Source organism: Dermochelys coriacea, chromosome 23 (assembly GCF_009764565.3).
Source record: "Dermochelys coriacea isolate rDerCor1 chromosome 23, rDerCor1.pri.v4, whole genome shotgun sequence".
NCBI classification, from domain to species: domain Eukaryota; kingdom Metazoa; phylum Chordata; order Testudines; family Dermochelyidae; genus Dermochelys; species Dermochelys coriacea.
In genome coordinates, this window is record NC_050090.1 from 2,024,031 (window position 1) to 2,044,890 (window position 20,860).

At 40.7% G+C, this 20,860-nt stretch overlaps 1 protein-coding gene across 15 annotated transcripts in view; it reads right to left on the reverse strand.

The window, feature by feature from the left end:
- The window catches only part of BICRA (BRD4 interacting chromatin remodeling complex associated protein), a 116,026-nt gene that overhangs the window by 44,764 nt on the left and 50,402 nt on the right, over nt 1-20,860 (reverse strand). For 11 of the 15 annotated variants that reach the window (XM_043501388.1, XM_043501397.1, XM_043501389.1 and 8 more), the window contains one exon: nt 2,021-2,123. The exons of the other annotated variants lie outside the window; for them this stretch is intronic. The gene's annotated coding sequence lies outside the window, so the exon portion shown is untranslated. The remainder of the gene's footprint in view (nt 1-2,020; nt 2,124-20,860) is intronic. 15 annotated transcript variants of the gene reach the window in all.

Below are 20,860 nucleotides of genomic sequence, written 5' to 3' on the forward strand. Positions count from 1 at the left end.
CCAGGGTGGGAAACGGGTACAAGGAAATAAATGGCATGCCAAGAGGTCCTTTGCTGCCTGCCAGTTCTTCCGCCTCTGGACTACTGTCCCTCATTTCACTCCACAGCCAGCTGCTGAAGGGATGAGGCAGAGGTGAGGAATGGCAACCTGCAACAGAAACTGGGAGCAAAAGTGACAGCCCAATAGTTAGGGTTTGGCGACCCACAGCAGCAGCTGTGGACTATAATGCAATACTTTCCCTATCTTTTAGGGATGGCAGGAAACCACTATCCCACTATTGCATTATCCTACTATCACACCTGCCCAGGAAGAATGAGGAGAGATGTATAGCTACAGATTGTCTGGAGCAGCTGCAGACTTTCTAAGTATAGTTTCACAATATTCAGTAAACTTTTGCATGAAAGAGTCTATCCTGTGTGTCTTAGTTTCTTTTTGTTTGTTTTAAAACATTTTTTACTATTTAATTAACTAAGGCTATATCTACATTACAGACTATGTCAGCATAACTGAGATCGCTTAGGGGTGTGAATAAACCACCCCCCTGAGCGACATAAGTTACACCAACATAAGCACTCATGTGCACAGCGCTATGTCGGTGGGAAAGCTTTTCTCGCTGACATAACTTCTGCTGTTCATGGAAGTGGTTTTATAATGCCGATGGGAGAGCTCTCTCCCGTTGATATAGAGCACCTTCACCAGATGTGTTGCATCAGTACAGCTGTGCCACTGCAGCGTTGTATGAGTAGACTTGCCCTAATTCTTATGGGCTGCTAGTCTTCCTCTGGTAAGGAGGACGAATTCCCTAGGAGGTGGTAGGTGGGGCAGGAGGGGAAATGTAATTATAGAGGAATGACCACATATCTAAAGCCTAGTCTTTCTAGCATTAACCTGCCACACTGTACTCTGTGTAGGTGAGGAGAAACAATGTTCATTTTATTATTCATTTAGTTCCCCTTGAGAGTTTGTCTCCATCATCCTGCTTCAGAGAAGCGAGTAAAATTGTGCTCAGAAATAACTGAAAATATTTCAAGTGACTAGTAATATCCTTGTCCTCTTTGAGTCTCTGCTTCCCTCCGAGGGCCCCTTCTGGGTCTTTCAGCAAGGTGCCGGACTAGGGCTCAAGGATGGGAAAAGCCATGGCGACCCTTCCCAGACTAGGCTGTGAGGGAAACTGCTCTCTGCCCACAGAGCTGGGGTGGGTGGATGTGTGTGTGAACGCATGCTCCAAAATCAAACGTAGCAATGGGAATCAGATGGACACATTACTGAACTGAATTTTTTGTCTAAAAATTTTAAACTAAAGTTTAGAATTTTCCTCAGCAAAACTCTGCAGCATGGAGGGGAGCTGCAGGCCTCTGTAGGTAAAGAAAAATCTGGAGACAAATCAAAGCGGCTGGGCATTCCCCAGCTACTACTGACTGACAGGTCTGGTTCTGTCCCAACCTGCAAGGAGATTGTATCCATCGTAACAGATTTGTAGACTTTAGCACAAGAAAGAAACGTCAATGTAGAACTTCAGTCAAATGTTACATGGAAATCTAACAATATGATATTCACCCCAATTCTTTTGCGTGACATGGCAGCAGGAATATTCTTCCAGGAATATAAATAAGAACTAGCTAAGCAAGATGTCTTAATCATGAATCTACACTGGCACTGATCAAATTAATTTTTTTAAGATGTGCTCAATAACACCCTTCTCAAGATCATTCCCAAATTTTCCTTCAATAACTGACTAGTCTATAACTTATCATTACTTGTTTTTAATCATGGAGTTATGTCTGTCACTCACAAATCTGACATGTTACCTGGGAACAGCAAGTATTATGACTGAAACTCTTGGGAAGTGATGAATATTTTCTGGACCAATTATTTTACCTGCCTGAAGAAAAAAATGTTCAGGTCTTTCGTTTATCATTTGCATAATCACACATTACTACATATGGCTAACAACTCTCAAAACTGTACCATGTAATTTGATCTCAAAGATAAAAACAAAGTAACTGTTTAACAAATCTACCATTTACTTATCCGCCGTCTTCAATTTCCCATTGCATTTATTTTAGTAGGTAGGTTTTCTTCCTGCTTTAGTTTCTCTCATCTATGAGTGCATCTGAAAAACCCTATATTGTGAGATAAAATGTTAGCTTTAGTTCAACATTCAGTATTTCTTTTTGCTCTGCTAATCATGCTTTTGACTTACTTTTGCTTATTTGATTAGTCAAACCCTCCTCACCAGATTTTATTTAACAAGAAAACAAAACCTTCTAATCAGATTCTTTATACCCACCTTGGTTGCTCTGGTTTCTTTTTAGACTTAATTATGATGTATTCCAATTGCAATTTTTCCAACTTTGGGAAGGGTTAAATTTGGTTCTTGGGAGCAGAGGGACTAAGCATTGCTCAAGGCCAGGCATACTCTAGAATGGTGAAGCTCAATAAAAGCCTTCTCTCCCTCCAGCAGTGCACCTCAGTCTTGAGGCACTCTTGAGGAGAACCTATTAATCAAGCCCAGTTCAGCTATGTCTTCACTAGGGTATTTTACAAAAAGATTCCCATCGCTGTAAGCACAGGTTCAAATGAACAGGTGTTTGCAACAGCAGGAAGTTATATCAAATTACCTACTTGCCATACACTTTAAATCTTTAATTTTTAAAGAGATACATTTAAACACATCCTATATTTATTAACTTTTAGCACAGAGCCATTATGTAGATCCTGGCAAAGCACATGTTGAAGTTTTCAGCTTAGAATGGTGAAACTGAGGAATTTGTTCTGAAAACCTCAAATCTGGCATCATGCCACCCCTAGGCAAACCCTTTTTTTTGTTACTGGGTCTGGAAAGGGATTCCCCCCCCCCGTGCTCAGATCTGCTCTGCAGCTGTGATCTGGGCAGAGTTTAAAGGCACTGTGATATGAAACCCCCTAATGCGATCCTGCTAATAAAAAAAAAATCAGAACTAATAAGGAAAAAAAGATTCAGCTGCTTAACATATTGTATACTGAGGATAAGACTATGTGTATCTCACTTCCATAGAAACAGAGGAGAGGAAATCAGTACTTCTGAGAGATTGAAGTTTGTGTGTTTAGACAGTATGGCTTTAACACTTATGAGTCCTCTTTACATTATTATTTTTAGGATGGGAAAGGTGTATCCTTAAGATCACAGGAAACTCCAAGAACTGCTGGACCAGTTTCTATTAACAAGAATATAATTTAAAAACAACTCTTTCCCTCTGAAGTTTACTTTGTTTACAGTGCCATGAACAGGCTACAGTAATAATGACAACTGTATATATTCAGGGCCTTTAATCTAGAAGGATCTCAAACCTCTAACAGACTGCACCACTCACCCACCACTGAAATGCAGCCACATGTAGAGCAGAATATGACAGCCATTCTGTACCAACACCACAACACAGCAGGGGCTAAAAAAGTAACTTCCACATTTGAAATCACAAGGGTCAATTTTTCTTTTTAGAAAGGTAATATGTAATTACCTAAATTGAAATACAAGGAGGTAATGGGATTGATACCCCTATTTCTATGAAAACTGCCATGGGAACGTCTAATCCTCACAGATATTTCACTTCAGTTTTATAGCTCATTCAGAAAATAGAGTCCCCACATCACTCTGCTAGAGCACTGGTTGGGAACTGACACAAAAGGAAGAGGTTCAGTTAATGAATCACAAACACTGCTTCTTCAAGGACTTTTGGTGTTTCTTTGAGCTCTCCCATCCAAGTACTCACTAGGCCCATTCATGCTTAACTTATTAGATATGACATGATCACAGCCTGAGCTAATATAAAATGTAACAACTGAGTAGTAAGGTACAGGTATCAAAATGTACTGCAGTAACAAGCCTAAGCAGTTGTAATATCCTTAGTACTGCACAGCGCCCACTTGGAAGTTCCAAGGCAAACAACAGTAAACTCACAATAGCATTACTGTGCTGTCTCTGAACTTGGGTGACACCGCTGGATATAATCTAGTAAACAAAAAGTCTGCAAGCTGGGGTAGATCTGAAAGATGGGCTTCTCTGCTCAGTGAAAAACAAAATTTAAAAAGCTTATTTACACATACTTATATTTTATGTATTTAGTTACTCTCCAGAAAATTAATGCCTGATTGCATGTAGAGAATCATTCAGCCCCCACAGTGCTTCTCTGACTGATTATGCATATTACCAGATAAAACTCTGCAGTGGGAAGAAGCACATGTTCATAAGAAACAAGTAAGGGGAATACCATAGCTACTCAGGAGTAAAAAAAATAGATGGGGAACTGAGGCACTGAGAATGTAAGGGTATATCTAGACTGCCCTGCAGTTTAGAAAAGGGGGAGTGAATAACAGCGTATACCGAAGTGCCGTGCTGTAACTCTCCCATATGGATGTTGTGAACATGAACTCAAAAGGTCTGGAGTTCATACTAATATAAAAAAAGAAAAAGAGTACTTGTGGCACCTTAGAGACTAACAAATTTATTAGAGCATAAGCTTTCGTGAGCTACAGCTCACTTCATCGAAGTGAGCTGTAGCTCACGAAAGCTTATGCTCTAATAAATTTGTTAGTCTCTAAGGTGCCACAAGTACTCTTTTTCTTTTTGCGAATACAGACTAACACGGCTGCTACTCTGAAACCATACTAATATAGTCCTCTTCAAAGACTGTACATCGTGTATGTGCTAGTCACACACCCCTTAGTTCAAACTGTGGGGCAGTGTAGACATGCCCTAAGAGACTTGTCCAAGCTCACACTGGAAATCTGTCCCAGAGCTGGGAACTGAACCCGATTCTCTTGAGTCCCCACTAGCAAACTTAATGTCCCTTTCCTCCTCCCTATTATTATCAGTGCCTACCTACAATGGATGATAGGTCCTGAAGTGCCAATCCAAATAAATTCATATAAGTGTAACTAAACCATTGCAAGACCCTAATGTAGAAATGTTGCACTAGAGCAAAATGTGCCAGGCACTGATGAGATTTATTAGGTAAATTCCACTGGTGCAAGTCCTGCTTTGCACTGGTGCAGTGTGTCTATGCTAGAGATTTTCACCAATGTAAATATATCAGTGCAGTTATACTAGTGCTAATTTCCCTAAGGAAGATAGGACTTCTGATAGATACATACCATAGGTTAAACAGACAGGTTCAATTTTTAAAGGCTTTTTTTTTTTAAATATTCCAAAACAGGGTAGAAGTTTATGACATTTTTAAAATGAGGGAGGTTATCAGAATTGTGGTTTTAGAAAAATTTGGGCTAATTACCAATTCCAAGGTCCTAAGAAATCTAAGCTGCCAATTCTCTGGTTTCTCTGCCAGAATGAGTGTCATCCACTGACCCTAACATTTCCCTCTCTTGTTCACTTTGCAACTGTGTGTCAAATACCAGACTCCCAGGAACAGAGGATGCCCCTTATAGTATACATGTTAAGTGTGGTGGTACACTCCACTGAATTCCTGCTTCTCACCGTGCAGTGAATATACTAAAGACAGGATTCAGAGGGGCTGTCTAATGGAGAACCACAGGGAGTAGATGGAGGCTGTAAGAACTGTAATGAAGTGTTAATAGCACACACAGAGGCACTAAAAGCTGCAAAATTAGCCTTCTTGGTGTTCGAAACATGGGACCATGAGACTTTATCTGCTGCCATGGACTCACATCTATAAAATCAGCACAGGGAAATTTAGCACAGAACTACAGCAAATTATTTCTACGTTTGAAAGAGCTATTCACAATGGGGAATTCTTTGCAACATATACCTCCCCCCATACCAACAATTCCTTAACCTGTAGGATTATATTTGTTTTTGCCCTTTGTTTTATTCATTTGTTTAAATTATCTATTTATTTTTCATTAAGCACTAGTGTAATCAAGGCTGCAAAAGTCACTGCAGCTGACATGGTCCTTGCTCTGAGGAGCTTACTATATATATTACAAACACAGATGGTAAAGACCCAAGCCAGACATTGCTAGAACATAACATAATGCCAATCTGAATTTTATAGCACCTTCTATCCCAAAGCATTCTGAAGTGCTTTACAAACTGATTTACATGATACATAGAGAAACTGCTTCACCTGCCACTAATGTGCAGCCACCTCTGGGGGGAAATCAGGCAGCTGTTATCAGCGTGCTACAAGAGCACATAACAATTTAGGGCAGGAAGTGAAAAAGGATCATGCAGCCAACTGTAAGGAGAATTTAGCAAGGCAGAATGGAATTACCAATCATGAAAAATACCACGGTATTATTATTGGCCGAAACTAGCAATGACCATAGTTTTACATCACAACAAAAGAATCTAAAAATAAATGTATTTAAGCAGTAGATACCTAAGATAGGTATTAATATGACTATTCTAACATTGGTACTCAATGTTGGAAAATATAGTGAGTGATATTAAATGAATGTGAATGATCTGTTTTCATAGGCAGCAGGGAGGATTTTGCTGCTCTATATTGCAGTTTTACTATTCCGGGCTCTCCACCTATTCCCTTCACACAAAGGTGCATCTTGACAGTAAATACAGTAGCACAGGTCCATTTTAGCTGGGATAGATGTTGTCCATTGCATTTGCACATTAAATGAAATCAGCCAGCGACGTCTACACATTTATATAATTTTCTGGTCCAGCAGAAAATCAAATATCAAAGATCACTGAATAAAGGAACCTCCAATGGAGGACACTTTGGAGCAAAGCAGCCTAACATGACTTCCTTCCCCAACCTCTCAGGATTCATAGGTTATCGAGTTCTGTTTTATACAGAGTTGTACACACTTTAAACATAATCACATTTCAAGATTACAGATATAATAGAAACAAATAGTTTCTCATGTGCTAATTAAATAAAAAGTTCTACACACAGATCAACCTTGGCTTGCTCCAGATGCATCACTGTTAGCAACGCTTTGAAATGGGGACTGCAGGCACTTGGCTAAAAGGACTGAAAGATGTGTCCAGTTTGATTGTAGTTTCTGTAAGTGCTTTCACATTCTTGATTGAAATGCTATTTTCAAGCACATTGGTGGAGGAAAAAAAGAGGAGAGATTAGCCTGATTTTCAAAAATGCCAACCACCCACAAATTCCACTGAAGCCAATGTCAACTGCAAGTGCTATACAGCTGAAGATGAGGCCAGAAGATCTTGTGGTTAAGACACAGGAGTGGAAAGCAGGAGACAGGTTCTGACCTGAATATACCTCAAACTTCCAACATAGTCTTGGAGAAGTCCTGTTGTCTCTGTGCCGCAGTTTCTCATCCATAACATGGGGCCGGTACTCCTAAAGCACCTCTTATGGATGATGTGAGGTAGGGACGTAAATATCCATTAAAAAAGTTAACTGTTTAAACAATTAAAATTATGTCATTTAATTGGTTAACCAATTAAAGGGTGAGTGGCTGGGGCTGCTCCAGCAGGCTAGTGTTTCTGGGGTCAGTGGGCCGGCCCGGGGCTGAGGCTGCTCCAGCTGGCCCCAAGGCTGGGGGTTAACAGTTAGGGTCGGTTAACTGAGAAGACTAATGCTTACTGTTTAACTGTTTAGTATTTTACATCCCTAACATGAGGCTGATTTAGTTAATAATTGTAAAGAGCATTGAGATCCTCAGATAGAAGGTGTTAGAGCAGGATGAAGTGTTACTTATGATTAATTTGGATGAAGTGTTACTTATTATAATTTTGTGACTTCCTAGAGCAGTGGTTCTCCAGCTTTTACGTTCTATGGCTCACTTCATAAAACTGTGCACCCTTCTCATGAACCAAACACCCCAAATCTCTCTAGCCTGGTTCTCACAATGTTTCATTCTGAGAACAAGCAAGATATACAATGTTATTGTAGCTGAATTGAGTCCCAAGATATTAGCGAGACAACATAGGTGAGGTATTATCTTTTATTGGACTAATTTCTGTTGGTGAGAGAGACAAGCTTTTGAGTTTACACAGAGCTCTTCCTGAGGTCTGGGAAATGTACTCAGAGGGTATGTCTATACTGCAGTTAAAAACCCGCAGCTGGCCTATGCCAGCTGACTTGGGCTTGCGTGGCTCGGGCTATGGGGCTGTTTAATTGCAGTATAGACTTCCAGGCTCAGGCTAGAGCAGGGTTGGACAAACTTTTTAGACCGAGGGCCACATCTGGGTATGGAAATTGTATGGCAGGCCATGAATCCTCATAAAATTGGGGGTTGGGGTGCGGGCTCTGGGGTGGGGCTGGGGGTGCAGGAGGGTGCTCTGGGCTGGGACTGAGGGGCTCAGAGGGCAGAAGGGGGATCAGGGCTAGGGGAGGTGGTCGGGGCGCAGAGTTTGGGTGGCGATTACCTCAAGCAGCTCCCGTAAGCAACAGCATGTCCTCCCCTCTGGCTCCTTTGTGGCCAGGCAGCTCTGCGCACTGCTCTCTCTGCAGGTGGTGCCCCTACAGCTCCCATTGGCTGTGGTTCCCAGCCAATGGGAGCTATTGGGGCAGTGCTTGAGGTGGGGCAGCGTGTGGAGTCCCCTAGCTGCCCCGATGCGTAGGAGCCGGAGGAGGGACATGCTGCTGCTTCCGGGAGCTGCGCAGAGCCATGGCATACGTGGCGTGGGGCAAGCCCTGGACCCCACTCCTCAGTGGCAGCTCAAAGGCCGGATTAAAACATTTGAAGGGCCGGATGAGGCCCCAGGCCGTAGTTTGTCCATCCCTGGGCTAGAGCCTAAGCTCGGGGACTCTGCGAGGTAGGAGGGTCTCAGAGCTCAAACTCCAGCCTAAGCCAGGAAGTCCACACTGCAATTAAACTGCCCCACAGCCCGAGCCCCAAGAGACCGAGTCAGCAGGCATGGGCCAGACATGAGTGTCTAATTCTTCTCTGGTGGAGTGTCCTTGTTTGGTGAAGGCCATGTTAAAGTGTATATCCCAGACTTTTTCCTCTGAGCATATTCTGTGGTATCTGAGTCCTTGATTGTAGATAACAGATTTCTTGGTGTGTTTGGAGTGGTTACTGGATTTGTGAAGGTAGGTGTGGTGCTCCATGGGTTTATTGTATACAAGTGTGTTTGTAGGGTTCCATTGCAGATGCTGATCATTGGGTCCAGGAAGTTGATGCTAGTGCGTTAATGTTCCCACATGGGATATCATCAGACAGTTACAACACATACTCGATGGAGAACATGTCCTGAAAAAAATCTTTCCTGAACCTCCTCTTCTTGCCTTTAAAGAACTCCCCAACCACTCCCATCTCATCATCCCTACCAACCAGGACACACCAATTCAAAGCAGCACCAGATCCTGCCAGAATGACAGATTCAAAACCTGCAGACATATCTCCACTGGTATGAAGGTCAAGATGCCTCATAACACACCCTTCAAGATCCCTGGGTCCTACACACGCCTATTGCTACATGTGGTATATCTCATCCAGTGCACTAAATGCCCCAGTAACAACTTTGTGGGTGAAACGAGGCAAACTCACACAGAAAAACGATAAAAGATAAAAATGCCGTATCAGCTGTGCGTGAACACTTTTCCCAAAGTGATCACTCTGTATCTGACCTCTCAGTCCTCATCCTCAAATGAAGCCTGCACAATACCTTCAAAAGATGAGTCTGGAAGCTCAAATTCACAACTTTGCTAAATACTAAGAATCATAGCCTGAATTGTTTCAGAGTAGCAGCCGTGTTAGTCTGTATTCGCAAAAAGAAAAGGAGTACTTGTGGCACCTTAGAGACTAACAAATTTATTAGAGCATAAGCTTTCGTGAGCTACAGCTCACTTCATTTTTTTTTCCACCAAATGCATCCGATGAAGTGAGCTGTAGCTCACGAAAGCTTATGCTCTAATAAATTTGTTAGTCTCTAAGGTGCCACAAGTACTCCTTTTCTTTTAGCCTGAATTGTAACAACCTGTAACCCACTTAATCCCCACTCTCCAGTTTGCCCCAATGACTGGAGAGGTGTTAATGGGACACTTCACCTTGAATGGTCATTTGAAATATGTGTGAACTACGTATGCTAAACGATCTGTTCCACCTTATATTTAGCTGTGACACTCTGAGTACATTTCCCAGACCTGAAGACAAGCTCTGTGTAAGCTTGAAAGCTTGTCTCTCTCACCAACAGAAATTGGTCCAATAAAAGATATTACCTCATCCACCTCGTCTCTCTGACAACCAAGATAGAAATTTTGAGTACTTCAATCTTATGGCATAACACTCTACTGAATCTTACCTTATTCTTTTGCATTCTAGAGCTACAGCAGGCAGAAGATGTAATGTGTGGTAGAATATTTTTCCTCCCAACTCCTCCCCCCGCCCCCCCATAGTGGAAGTATACTGATCTGATATAAATATGATAGGTCATGACTCTTGCTTTCTCTACACTTCTACCTAGCAGCTTCAGGCACAAAGGGGACACTTAAAAATAACAAGTAAGTCAGGCTAGTGAAAGAAAGGTGTGTCATTCAGTGTGGTGGTGCTGACAGTTCTATAGCATCAGTGGATAACAGACCTGTCAAGTCTCATCTATCTGGTGGGAGACTCTCCCCCCTTCCCCCCAAAATTAATTTTAAATTTAGAAAAGCTAAGTGTCTTCCTCTTACGGAGACTTGGCAGTGCATGTTATGATGAGATTTAAAAAAAAAAATTATTTTTTTTTAAATCTCTGTCAGTCAAATTTGTCACTCCTTCACAACTCAGGGATAAGGGAAAAAGACTTCTGATTGTCAAACCCCGCACTGGTTCAAATACTCACAAAACAAATATACTGAACTGTATCTGTACTTCTAAGTGGTAGGAGTCAGAGTACAAAACAAAGAGCAAGACTTCTGATCCCAGTATATTCTCAGCAGAGTGGATGAACCAGTTCAGATAAAATAATAACTGTTCCAAACCTTTGCTCAAAAATCAAAGAGAACCTTTACAGGACCTTTTTTTGAGATTTGAAAAATGTCAACCTTTTGGCACCTAGGTATAAAGGGAAAAGGCACATTAGGAACACAGGTACACGGAGAGGGTAAGATATAAAATAAGAAATAAGATATAAGATAGGATAGGACTGATTTAGGGAAAGACACGTTGTCCATCTTTTAGATGAGATGCAAAACCAAAGTCCTGACCACCTGTGTTCATCAAAAATTCAAATGCATTTTTTCCCAAGGACTGGGGTTGAATCCTAGCGTCCAAGCTAAATTTCAACTCTGGCAATTACATTCTGCCTATCTATATCCCACCTAGTTTCTACTAGACACAATTCCTCACTTTCAGTCCTAAACTGATATCTAGGGTTGCTGTTCTGCACTATTCAACAGTTATGATGTACCACCCCAGAAATAGCTGCATTTCAATGGCAGCTAATCTCCAGGTATCCATTACTTATGTCACAGGAACATTTGCAAAGATGGAATTAGTTAATGTTTTTCAAGTGTTTTGATGACAGGTGCTACAGAAGCACAGAGTAATATAAAGATACAACATGAATTCTACTATTTTAATCAATTTCTCAGTACAGAGAGGTTACCAAGTAGAGAAATTCTATTCTGTTCTATTCAGTTTATTTTAGCAAGCAAACCCACTCTGGTATCTGCACAATTTTCAGCAGTGTACTAAGGTATGTGACTAGCATCTGTCATATGTGGTTTCCTTCTTTCTCCTTTCCTCAGGGGGAAAATTACATGTGGACTGTTTTTTTAATTTTCTTTGAATGTATGACATGTTGTGTGCTTACACGAGTGAATGCAAGGCTGATGCAATACCTTGCACTTGGAAAGGAAGGTGCTAAGGTTTGTGGTGATCTCCTGGAGTTTGTTTCATAGGTGTAGACTAGCCTCTGAGAAAGCTCTGTCTCCTGCACAAATGAACTTAACCGTTGCATTAGACAGTTCCATTGTGCCCAAGGAGAAGAGTTATTGAACAGAATCCTTGTCCTAGAACTCTGCATGATCATTTAGGTATTCTGGGCCCAGATCATTAAATGCCTTGAAGATAAGGACTGAGACCTGAAAACACAAGCTTCACCTGCCTTAAACCTGAAGATTCCTGTTTATAGTCCCCTGCTTTTTAAAATGTATGTATGGACGCTTCATCATGTGCACCGTGTTTTCCACAATGGACATTTCCAAGACACAGTGATGAAGTGAGCTGTAGCTCACGAAAGCTTATGCTCTAATAAATTTGTTAGTCTCTAAGGTGCCACGGGTACTCCTTTTCTTTTTGCGAATACAGACTAACACGGCTGCTACTCTGAAACCAGTGAATTAATGGACCACTTCTTACTTCCCATAAAATTTGGAGTTTCCTGGATCACATTTTGTTTTTCCCACATAAAACTGGGAGTACAAAAATAAGCCATGCGTTGTGAATTTCTATTGTGCTCCATATCAAGTATTTGCTACGCAGTATTTCAAAGACTAATGTGACAGAGATCACAGACACTCCATACATCATAACTGAGAAACATAGCATGATACTTTCCTTCCCAGCAATACAATCCCTTGTGACTGACATTATCAGGAGACCAGAGGTATTTAACAATCAGCAGAGGAGAGAAATACTTCTGAATTCTGTGTTTGAATTTTCAATAACTGGTCAAGGTCAAAAAGTCCAGACTTCCCTGGAGGGATATTAATTTTATTTATGAAAGACTTTATTTGCACAAATCTGTAAAAATGACAGCTTGACAGAGTGCGTTTATTCATTAGCTGATCAAAAGGCATTAAGAGATGCCATTAAATATATTAGCTAATCCCTGTACCCCCTTCTGTCCCTATATAACATGAAGAAACTTGTAACGGAGAGAGGATTTAGAAATCAAGAGATAGCAGTAAGATATCTCTTGATCCCTACACATTAAAAGGATATCGGTGAACCATTATCTAGATAATCTAGAATTAGGGTAGAAGGAAGATGCCTGCTTCAAACAAGATGGGAAGCAGTAATGTGGACTATCATTTCCAGAAATGACAGCTAGATGGTTAAAAGAAAAGGAGTACTTGTTGCACCTTAGAGACTAACAAATTTATTAGAGCGTAAGCTTTCATGAGCTACAGCTCACTTCATCAGATGCATTCGTGAGCTGTAGCTCACGAAAGCTTATGCTCAAATAAATTTGTTAGTCTCTAAGGTGCCACAAGTACTCCTTTTCTTTTTGCGAATACAGACTAACACGGCTGCTACTCTGAAAACTAGATGGTTGTCTGTGAGCCTTGGAAAGTTTTATATGTTACATCAGGGAAGTTGTGTTTTGCTACCATAGGGAGCAAAGGTATAGCAACTTTTACCTGGGATCAGAATAGTGATCTCCATTTATAAGCTTGTCCTAGTACTGGGGAAACTGTTCACTACACAGCCAGATTATGAACATCCCACTAAAATTTGGAGATTGGGATTATCATCAATTTTATTTTTTTAAAATAAGTGGGGATATATGACTTGTATTGCAGCAGAGTATGGAGGTCTCAATCCTGGACTGGGCCCCAATGTGCTAGGCACAATACATAATTACAACGAAAAGACAGTCCTGGCCCCAAAGAGTTTACATTCTAAACCAAGAATGCAACACTTATACAGTGAATGGGCCTCATAGTCTGTTCTCCTGCTCCATGTGTAAACTCTGCATTAATGCAAATTGAGTAAGACTACTTAATCCAAATGGAAACATTCTGCACCCTTTTTGCACAAGTCTAAATTACTGCAACATAGTTCAGGGCAATCATAGAATCATAGAATACCAGGGTTGGAAGGGACCTCAGGAGGTCATCTAGTCAATGACGAATCAGGCCTACTGCCTTTGAGAGGGCAAAGTGAGGGACTAACCAGAATTGCTCTGATCACCTTCAAACAAACACCAAGAACAAAGATAAAGTCTAGGGATAGCTACCAAAGATAGCTGCTATTTCTTCAGTTTACATTGTGTCTTCCTACCCTGCTAAATAAACCAAGAATTAGTGATTCCAAGGCAAAATACATTGCTTTGCATCAAAATTCTCAGGTAAACAACTGGAGAGGTCACAAACTTATTAAAATCAACATTAAGGCATAACCCAACAGGAAGATGGAAGACTGCTGCTGAGTGAAATCTGCTCCTGAAATTTTAGATCCACACTATGTGAAAAGAAAAGCAGTACTTGTGGCACCTTAGAGACTAACAAATTTATTAGAGCATAAGCTTTCGTGAGCTACTGTAGCTCACGAAAGCTTATGCTCTAATAAATTTGTTAGTCTCTAAGGTGCCACAAGTACTGCTTTTCTTTTTGCGAATACAGACTAACACGGCTGCTACTCTGAACACTTTATGTGAGTAACCTATTAGTATCTTAAAGAGCTAATACCTTGGTGTAAAATACACTTTTGAGACACAGGTTTGCTTCGCAGTGGAAAAGAAAGGGGGGGGGGGAATCATTTTGAACTATTCTGACTCCAAGACGTGAACATTTCCCATCTACAGGCAAAAAGATTTAATTCAAGGAGTCCAGTCCTCACTGCAAAAAGAACTGTATGATTGTTCACCAACAAGAACAATTGTAGGGGCCACATTTCCCCAATACTTCTTCCTTTTTATGATGTAATGTGATACATTACATTCACTGAAACTTGCAGCAAAGGTTGGTCCATGTAAAACCTTTATGCACCCAATAATATTTTATATTTACATAGCATGTCAGCCTCAAAGTTCCTGAGGTGCATCACAAATCACATACAAACACAATAATTGAAAAGCAACCACCTCTGGATTAAGAGGGCAACAGCCAAAACAAGGTATGCTATACTAAGTGTGCGTGTATTTTATATAGCATAAAAAGTTGTGGACATGCTGGCAAAGAAGCCAAGAGACCCACACGCTTAAGATAAGATCTCAGTTTTGAAGATTTCCTCTGAAAAGACTCTCACATACTAAGCTACAGGAAACTATGTTGATCCACTTAGAATAAAGGGGTAAATGTAACCTTCCCAGTACTTGTTCCAAACAGTCTAGGGTATTCCAAATCTAATACTCAGCTCTTTAAGCCATCTGCTCTCGCAACAAAAGATTAGATAACAAACTTTAAAAAGAAAAAAAGTTACCTCTCAAGAGGCGACAAATCCTTTTTCATTTTCTTTTGGGACATTATAGTATTCAGTAACCTCTCTTCATAGGCAAATCTGCAGAGAAAACTGCCTGAGTCTCAAATACTTTGAATCTTCTCTATAGGAGTAAAGCATGAACATTGTAACATACCAGACGTTCACTGCTGGAGCTCCAAGTCACAAGTAAGACTCAGTTTCATTCAAGTTCTTATCCCACCCTCATCACTGTAATATCTGAGTGCTAACAGTGAGTCTCATGGTCTCTGCTAGATGCTAACCACATCACAAAACTACAACTCACAGACAGAATTCAACATCACTGACAGTTTGCTCAATAGTGCAACAGAGAAATTTCAAATCAGAATGAAGGTGCATTATCAAAGCACTACTGGGGGAAAGCTTGTGCAGCACCAAACTTGGCTAGAATTATGCTGTCTCTGGTACAGATGGAAGCCTTTTGACACATGGGTGGCACAGTTGTTTTGAGTACCTTGGTTGCATCTGCCTGAGCAATGGAGCTCTCTCTCTTACTGATGCATTGCAATGACTCTGCTGCTCTCACTCACACACTGCACTGCCTCACACTCCTGACTCGGCTTGTCTGTCTGTCTCAGGCTTCATCTTGCTCTGCCTTTTGATGCTCCTGAGCCTCATTTGACTCTGGCCCTTATGCCCATAGCACTGTACAGGAGAAAACATAAAAGCAGGTGACATTATGTTTGGCTGCTGTGACATGAAGTAACTGCTATGCAGAGGACACACAGCAGAGATGCCAAGAACTGAATGGTCCATGGAGATTGAACTCTCTCCTCTTTTCACATAGCAGGGGTCTCTCCAGATCAAAACTGAGGCATGCTAGCAAGTGTAAGTAAGTCTGCAGTAATGCTGCCTGTGCTGTACTTGTTCTGGGGATAAGCAGCCTTCAGTTTCCAAACCTGTTTAATTTAGCACCTTTTGAGACCAAGAGTTCAAATCGCACTTTTTTTTTAAATTCCCCTGTGCTTCACTACACTGTCTAAATTTGAGCACTAAGTTCAGTTAAAAAACCCACTGGGTTAACTACTGCCAGCGACCAATATATTTTGCCCACCTCTTTCATGTTGATTTTTAGGACTTGGCCAAATCCAGTTACAGCACTTTTGAGAATCCTCTCTCTTTGGGAGAGCAGTCTGCTCTAAATAAATATAAACAAAAAAGGATCACCGATGTAGGCTAAAGGCAAATTAATAATCCCACCTTTAATGTCAAATAACAAAGCAGAGGAATAAACATGTCCAGTATGCAGAACATCACTGTGATTTCATGATGATGATAAGGCAATTTTTACTAACTCCTTCTCCCAACAGAACTTTTACATCAAATATTCCTGTGATGAATATAGAAGTTATATATAATGTAATACAGAAGTTCACAGATGCAGTCAGTGGTTGCATGGACATGAAATTAAGCACCTGAAGAAGGTTCTGTTCTTAATGTAAGCATTTAAAACCTACTTTGCTCTTTACTTCACCTTTCTATAAAATCAAAACACAATGGTCGTATCAGCCTGGTGGCCTCCATGGAAACACTCTGGTCCAGCCTACACTTAAAGTTTTGCTGGTACAGCAATGTCTGCTAGGAATATGGGACGGATCTCACTCCTAACTGACATAGCTATGCCAGCAAATGCCCCAGCGTAAACAGAGTTATACCAGCAAAAAGTCCTTTGGCTGAGATAGTTTAGTTCATTCAAGGAACTGGTGTTAGTTATACTGGTAAAAGCATTCTTTTGCTGGTATAAGCTGCATCTCAACTAGGAGGGTTTGCCAGTATAACTATACTGGCAAACCCTTTCTAAAGTAGACAAGGCCTCTGCGTTGCCATATGACATATTTACTTGCTTTCAGAGCTGGTAAGGGAATGTTGTAACAGGCAGCATGCTTGTCCTATGAAATGAAGGAGTGATGGTTTGTGTAGATCAACAGTCTTTCCGGATGATTAAAGAGTAGCACTGATGGTTTACAAAAAGGGAGTCCCTTGTGCATTCTCTGGGGTGGGAAGGAACATAAACACATGCACACAGAAAGAGCATTAGTGACTCCACCCATAAGGAAGATACTCACAGGCTCAGAGCACTGAAAAGAATCACTAACTATTAGTAGCTGCAAATAAATTTTCCATGTGGAGAGATTATTCCTTAATTATCCACGACAGGGTTCCTTGCACCTGTCTCTGAAGCAGTTGGTACTGGTCTCAGGGATAGGACATGGGGCTAGATCAGTGGTTCTCAAACTTTCTTTTACTGGTGACCCCTTTCACATAGCAAGCTTCTGAGTGCAACCCCCCTTATAAATTAAGAACACCCTTTTATATATTTAACACCATTATAAATGCTCGAGGTAAAGCAGGGTTTGGGGTGGAGGCTGACAGCTCGCGACTCCCCATGTAATAACTTTGTGGCCCCCTGAGGGGTCCTGACCCCCAGTTTGAGAACCCCTGGGCTAGATGGACCTACTAGTCTGATCCAGTCTGACAACTCCTATATTCATACAAATGGTGGTCATGACAAGGGTATGGTTGCCAAACTCCAGGGTTGGCCTGGAGTCTCCTGGGATCGGCATTGATCTCCCGGTGACTACTGAAAGCAATCCAGGAGATTTTAACAGGATATTTTAAGAAAATGACATTATATCATGTTAGGAAAAAAAATATTTCCCGGAATAGCTTCAGTCAGAGGTGGCAACCCTAGACAAGGGCCTCAAGAGAAAGAGCTTCGGGGAAGGTGGCGGGGGGGGAGTGGAGGGAGATGAGAGGATGTTTAAGTCTTCAAAAAAGATGGAAATCCTGGGAACTGACCTATGCTACCACAGAAAACAAAATGAAATTTTTCTTATCCCATCCTGTGCGTGAGAGCATGAATGTGCATCTTTCCCACCTGCTCTGGCTTTTGCAGAGTTTTGGATATATAGAGAGCTTGATTCTCATTTATCCTAAGGCTTTTATACACATCTCTCACAGTGTAAATAGGGCCTGGTGTAAATGAGAATCAGGCCCACCATTTATGTATCTGAATCAATAAATAGTCTTCTTTTGCTCTAAGCCACATATTTTAGCATGTAGTCAACTGGACAAATGTAAAAAAGGAACAGAGATTAAAACAACATGAATTAACAAAGCCATATGTTAATTATCTAAAACTTTTGGGGGTGTACTGTCTATGTGAAATAAGACTCAAGGCATTAGTTTTCACATGAGTTCTGGTCACAGTTTTTTTAAAGTGTTTTATATGAAGTTTGTTGGCAAATAAAGTTCTTCTGGCTCTTTCCAGTTTATAAAAAAAATAGACATTGGAAATTAGATGAGCTTTTTAAACACAACAGATTTTCCTGCGAGAATGGAGGTCTCCTAGTACAACACAGCACCTCAGTCAGATGGCCACAAACCCTCCCCCTCCGCTGCTAGTGTTTTAACGTATTTCTACTTATCATTTACACTTATATTTTCTGTAGGCCAGTAAGAATGAAGTTACAAAATTCTCCAAGCAGCACAGGGAGGCCTATAAGAAACCTCAGATGCACTTCTTTCCCCTAATATTATAGATGCTATTTTACACTCGTATAGTGCCTTTTTATCCACAGCTTTCAATGTGCTTTACAAACAAACACTGAGTATGAGAGAGGTAAATAAACTGATACAGAGAAGGAGAGTGACTTGTCCAAGGTCACACTGAGAGTTACTGGAAGACCCAGGAAGAGAAGCCAGAAGTTCTGGCTCCATGTCTTGTTCTTTAACTAGTAGACAACTGCTTTTTCTCATACATGCTAAAACTCCTACACAAGGGAGGTCTTTAGCAAAGCGTTTCCCCCTGTTTGGATTTCTTGTGGATTCACTCCAAATAGCTCAAAACTTTGGCAGACAAACCAACAAACTGGTTCACAGAGACCCCATATTTTACAGAACTAGCAACTCCATACAGCAGAAAAATGAACTGGTGCGTCTTCATTCCTTCCATCACAAAGCAATTCTGGACACTTTAATTAGTTACCAAAAGGATTACCAATGCATTTGATTCTGAAGAACTTGATTCTGCCAGCCTTATTCAAGTAATCCCATGAAAATCCTTTGGACTACCTGAATGTGTAAGAAACTATTTAATGTGATCAACTGCAGCAGAATTGGGCCCTACATTTTTCTATCTACTCATCCTTTGTTGACACACAAATTTTCTTGCTCAAGATTCCGGAAGGAACTTAAGCCTTTTTTTTTACTAGTGCATTTTACCAATGGGTGATTTTTGAAAAAACAGTCTAGTGCTTAACATGAGCTGTGAAAACATCAGAATTGGTGGCAAGCTTTCTAGATTTTTATTTGAAGTTCCTTTTAAAACATGCAACATACTTGGATTTATAATCCCATGAACAGACCCATAAGTAATGAAAAATACCATGCTTGAAGCCAATTAACTGTACCTGTGGCTGCATTAAAGCCAAGCTATTCAAGGCCCGCAAGTTCAAGTCTCCAATTGCTCAAGAGGAAAGCATCAATATGACTAATGGTGAGTGGAATCTGGCTCTCACTAACTCAGCAAGCCAGAGCCAAATATTTCCTTTCAAAGCTGTTTTCCCACAGAAAGACTCAGGAGAAGAAATGTTGCTCTTTAATTAGCAGTGCATCCCTATTTTGATTTCAATTAGTTTGAATAATTAGGTTATTTTCAGGTGAGACACAACTCAGCTTGTCATTGGCATATTGGAGTATTAATTAATTATCTTTCCATGCCCATACTTTCCTCTACGCCATTTAGATAAACTAGGTTAAAAAGCTCCAAATAAGGATACACTATTTGTAAAATAATTTTTATTTTATATTGTTTCACCTTTATTACACCTTTGTACCAGATTAGTCTGCAAGAACCTGCATCTTTAAAAACTGAAGGGGAAAAAATTAATTCTGCTCCCCAACAAATGTAACACTGAGAGCAGTTTCTACTAAATCAGAATTACAATCAAATTAAATTGCGAGTTCTTTGAGGCAGGACAGTGTCTTTCTAGGTGTCTGTACAATACTAGTATAAATGGGGTCTCAATCCTAACTGGCAAAGCAAATAAAAAATAAATGATTTTAATTATATATAATTATTTATGCCAGCAAACTGCCATGGTAAATGTGTGGCTATTAATTAAGAGTGGCTTCTAAATGAAGGTGTGTTTTGTTGGGTGTTTTTCCTCCCCATACTAGTGACCACTGTAGGATAGGGATTAAGAGATTCCCCACAGATAAGGATGTATACCTGAGAATAGAGACTGGAAGATCAAATTTCCTTGTACACAACATATATAAAAGATAAAAATATTTTCTTCCAGAATAGCATCATTGCATGAAAAAACTAAGGCAAATCATGAATAGGAAGAGCATCACTACGATGCAGACTTCATTCACTGCAGCAAAGAATTGTTGAAGTATCCAGCAGCCTGGAAAGGAGCAGCAGCATGACATCTTTTCAGCTAATGGCTTTTTCTGTGATGGTAGTTTATATGTGGTACCCTGAAAATCCTCCCTGTTTACATTTTCTTTCAGTTATCATCACACCCTTTATTCCAACCTCTCTACAGGCAGCTGAACAATGAAGGATGCCTACGGCAAAAAAGGCTTCCCCACAACGGAGACCCGCATCTGATACTGTATATTAGCACATGGTTCTCTTCCCCACTGTAGCTTGGCTTTGATTTCATCCTGACCAATGGCAGTGGGTTAGAAGACTCACACAGCCTTCAAAAGCTGTAAGGCTGCCTGCCGAGTTACAGCTGGGGGTGAGGAAGAGGGAGGGAGAAAAATGCCACAAAGGATAATTGCA